This window comes from Cryptomeria japonica, unplaced genomic scaffold (assembly GCF_030272615.1).
Source record: "Cryptomeria japonica unplaced genomic scaffold, Sugi_1.0 HiC_scaffold_996, whole genome shotgun sequence".
Taxonomy (NCBI): Eukaryota; Viridiplantae; Streptophyta; class Pinopsida; order Cupressales; family Cupressaceae; genus Cryptomeria; species Cryptomeria japonica.
In genome coordinates, this window is record NW_026729670.1 from 39,685 (window position 1) to 44,427 (window position 4,743).

The following is a 4,743-nucleotide window of genomic DNA, read 5'->3' on the forward strand; positions in this document are numbered from 1 at the left end:
TGTTAATTATACTAGTCAGGTTGGAATTCAACTCTTCAGTACTATCCTTTTGAGTTGTAAAACCGGTAGCTCAAGCATCATATTTTGAAGTGGAAAATAATAAAAATATCCCGCAATACTTAAACCATCTCCAAACAAAATTGTATCATATTTCAAAAGGAGATTAACCTATAATATAAATTGGAGAGGAAGGATAGTGACTTTTCTGTTTCTCGAGTTTCACCTATACTATCTATGTTTTCTCATATTTATGCTAAGGGAGATGACTCTTAAAGACACTTAATGAGGCCTCCTTGCTCCACAAATCATTTTCGGTAGCTTGCGATAGGATTCCACCTCTGGTTCATGGTCCTTTTCCATTCTAACAATAGCCACAATGCAAATTAGGGACCAGCTAGTAGTCAGAAGCCCAACTACGAATGATGCCCATAGGTCTATAGCAATAAAATCTCCCAATCCACATCACAGTCGAATCTAAACTTGCATTAGCTCTATTCACCCACTAATTAGTTACACTAGAGAAGGAACAAGGGAATCCACATCACAGCATATATTATACTTCAGTTTAGGAAGATATAATGTATAATGAAGTACAATATCTAGATTTTAAGGAATTTTAAATTCAATGGTTCCTTTTCAAAATGTTTCAGAAAAGAATTGTCTACCAGATTGATACGGTGACAAACATACTGATACAACTGTACAATATAACCAAACAAAAATGTCGCATATAATGTAGCTCAGTATCTAGTACCCAAGCATCGTATCATAATTCGTTCATTTTATTATATCATAAAAATCTGACATAGGAAGGATAAATTCTTCATCGGCGCTACAACATTCTAATTGTATTGCTCCTAATACTTTCTCCTCATAATGAGTTTTATTTTTTGTTTGGAAGAAATTTCACTCTTATTCCATTGTGCGCTAAATGCCTAGGCTCCATACCTACCTTTTTTTACCATTGTCTGCAATATAAGCGTTGTCTGTCATTTTAGTTGTCTCATTGAAATCTTCCTCTTTCAGTTGTACTTCCTCTTCTTATATTCCTCTACTAGCCTCTGGCTTTGCCACAATCACTTAATTATTAGAAAATAAATAATAGTATAATTAGCACAAAGAAGAAAAGGTAGGCTATCAGAACAAAATACATATTATTTACAATTTGATGTTATTTACATACATATTTGTTTGTCAAAGTATATATTCTTTATATTTCAATCCTACGGAGTAACAGTAGATCGATAGAGTTGAAAGACAAATACATATATTTTCGATATAGATAAACTGTTTCAATATTAAACGCTATTGAAAATCCCGTACGATGTAGGTATACCATTCTGCCTAACTAGGCTTTGTTTAAGATATCATCAGAAAACTTTCCTCCAACCCCCAAAAACGGATGTTATTTACGCTTAGTGTTTTAGTTGTTTCTTCTCGCAGATTAGTAACATGCATTGAAGGAGGAGAGTATGCGTTTGTAAGTATAGTAAAAGCTTATTGCATTTACCTGTTCTTAGATCGCAAATAGTGGACTTTTCATTGTGTCAGTACTAATTAACAAAATATTATCCATGGAATTTGCCTCACATGCCTGATGCGATTGTGCGATTCTTGAATATATCTCTCTGAGATTAAAAATAGTTGAATAACTCAGCTTAGAAAAAATTTCTAACATAATCAATGGGAATAAGATTGGCGAAGATTAAATTGCGATTTAAAATCACACACTTATATAATGAAGAAATAAAATCGACAGAACATTTCATGCAATGACTGTTAATATATATAAATCATGCTGAAACTGTCACCGTTACATAATCTATGCCTGTAAGAAATACCAGAGTGCAAAAGACCAGCATGCAATTAATCGACAGACAACAGCATACAGTACTGCTAATATTAATTATACAAATGCGGTCAATGTCCAACCCCTCGACTATGGCCTTGAGAATGATTCATGATGGGGATGTCTCCACTAGCATCATCCTCACTGGATAGATAACCAACATACTTTCGTTTCTTAGGTGAGAAAGTTTCAAAACTTTCGTCCACTACCAAATAGTTTGCTCTATCCTTTTGATTAACTGAGTCACCACTATAGATGGGATCACGAGAAACTGCAGAGATTATGGCACTAGTATTGGCTATCTTCATTGGCCGAGATTCACAAACTAAAATAGCCCAGGAAAAACAAGACACGCAGAGAATGAAAACAAGACCAATTTTCATTTTGTCTATAAAGAGAAGTTGCTCAGTTCGAGTATATTACGAATGGTATCACGACAAAACTTAAGAGACACACAAAGCTTAACTGCAGTGGGGTATATATAGACTTATTCGGCTTGATATTTTCGAAGGAAATTTTATTTATCGAAGGAAATTTTATTTATTACAGAAGAGTTTGTGGATATTCCCTGCTATTAGGAACTGTAGGTGTGTAATGCACTACATATTTTTTATATCCAATTTATCACATTGTCACCAGCCAAAGGTTGTATTGGAGGCTTTGAAAAACGGAGACCGTCTGAAAATAGTACTGCAGCAAGACAGTACATTTTCAGTTTGTGTCTTCGACAACACATGCATTCCACATTCGTCTTTTGTTTTTAGATACAGTTTTGAAGAGTTTATTACTGTATAGATTCTTTTCTTCCCCTCTTTACCAAACTTGTAATAGTATATACTTTCACAACTATTTTGCTGTTTTCCAATTGCCTTCAATGTTCAGATTATCTGTATCTTAAAACCACAGACCATGGAAAATGACAAACCATTCTACACTGGTTTTCAATTCTTAATATTGGCGTTCCCAAGAAACTTGAATGCAACAAGGTAAACAATAAATAATGATCAGTAGTATATATATAAGAAGTAAATATCTATGAAAATGAGGTAAGGTGTTGATATGTAGTAAATATTATTTTACACAATCGTATTTATTTATATTGTTTACATTATTTGTTACAGCAGGAAGATAAAGATAAATAATATAACTTAATGAGAAAAGTTAGTATTACTGATATTATTTTTGTTTATAATAATCATTAAGAATGATTTGAAATCAATTTAAAGTGCCTAAATTTTTTGATATCTTTGAATAGTCATGAATATGTTTACTATTTGATACTTTATATTTCTCAATATGTTCAATCTTATTGATTCACAATTTCTAGAAGACTAATAGAGAAGAGAATCAAACTACTAAATAAGTACTCATATAGAATGAGGTCCATCAAATCCAACATATCTAATATAGAGAACATAAGCCCAACTTTTATGAATATTTCAAATGGTTTACATAATTTTTTTTTCTAAACTTTTGTAATGATATGTAAAATATATTTTTAGACATTATTTTTATTTTTGATAATTATATACCAAAATAGTAGTAAATTCATCAATAAACTATCTTCTAGAACTACTAAAATATAATTTCCTTAATTTATATGCAATATAGATAACTATCCTCTTACACTTTAAAAAATCATGGTAGTTTCATGTTTGAATTAAATATAGATAACTTCACATCCGACGACTAGGATGTGAAAGATAAGTGTTTGTAGGTAATTCTTCGACTGGGATGTGAAAGATAAATCTTTGTACGTAATTTTAGTGTTTGAATTTTTTTCCAGAATGTTTTAAAAATATTTGTTGCTCATTATTTTAAAACATTTATATCATTAGTACATAATTCATCTTACATGTGTTTTTTTTTTATAATTTCTTAAAATGTGATTCTAGCACGAGACTCAACATAATTAATAGTTTATTAAATGTGAAAATCTACAAGACTACGATCAAATACAACTAATATTGAAAAGTCTAGGCTCATTTAGCTCATTTTGTCAATGAGCAATTATAACAGGTAATTGTCTATCAATTTCTCAAATTCTTGGGTGAAGGATTAGGTTACCATAGTAAGTTTAAAGTCACCCTAGAGCTAATAGGCTAGGCAATTGGTTTGATCTGCAAAGGCCAAAAGGTATCCATAATAAGGAACATATATTACAAAAAAAAAGTGTTCACAAATCATTCAAGGGAAATGAGAAAACACAAAAGCACCTTTAAGGTTAAAACAAAACAAGGATGTATCCTCCTTGGGACCATGTAAGTTACTATGTTATGGAATGCATTTGTGTAAAAGGGGTATTAACCACTCTCAATAAGTATCATTTTCTTTTGTACTTCACGATATGATAAATGTTGAGAAAATTTTCTTTCCGTTTTACTTGATATCTTCAATTCATAATTATGTTGACACTAGAGATAATTGTCCTCTCCACCAATGTCTCATCTTGGGCATCTATAAATTCTATTTGTTAATTACACCTTAACATTTACTCATTAGCTCAAATGTAGTCAATTTTGGCCATGACAATTGTAAAGCCCAAAAATATGAAAATAGGAAATTAAATGGCAAAAATTTGTTGATATAATTGAATAAGTTTAGTGTCTTTACAAGTGATCATCATTTTTTATCAAATACCTTCTAAGATTATGATTAAATTCGAATTCTTAGTCCATATGATGCATGGGTTTTAAAAATACAATTTAATAGCTATTTCCATGTCAATAGTTTTGTAACTATTCTTTTCTTAACTTGATGGAAGACTTTATGTTATGTTGACATTGTATTGTGAAAAGTGTTTAACAAAAAGAGAGCAGTACATAATCATAAATGAGATGATAAAAGGAATATGAGATACAATTTTAAGTGAAACAAAACATTATTTTTAAAAA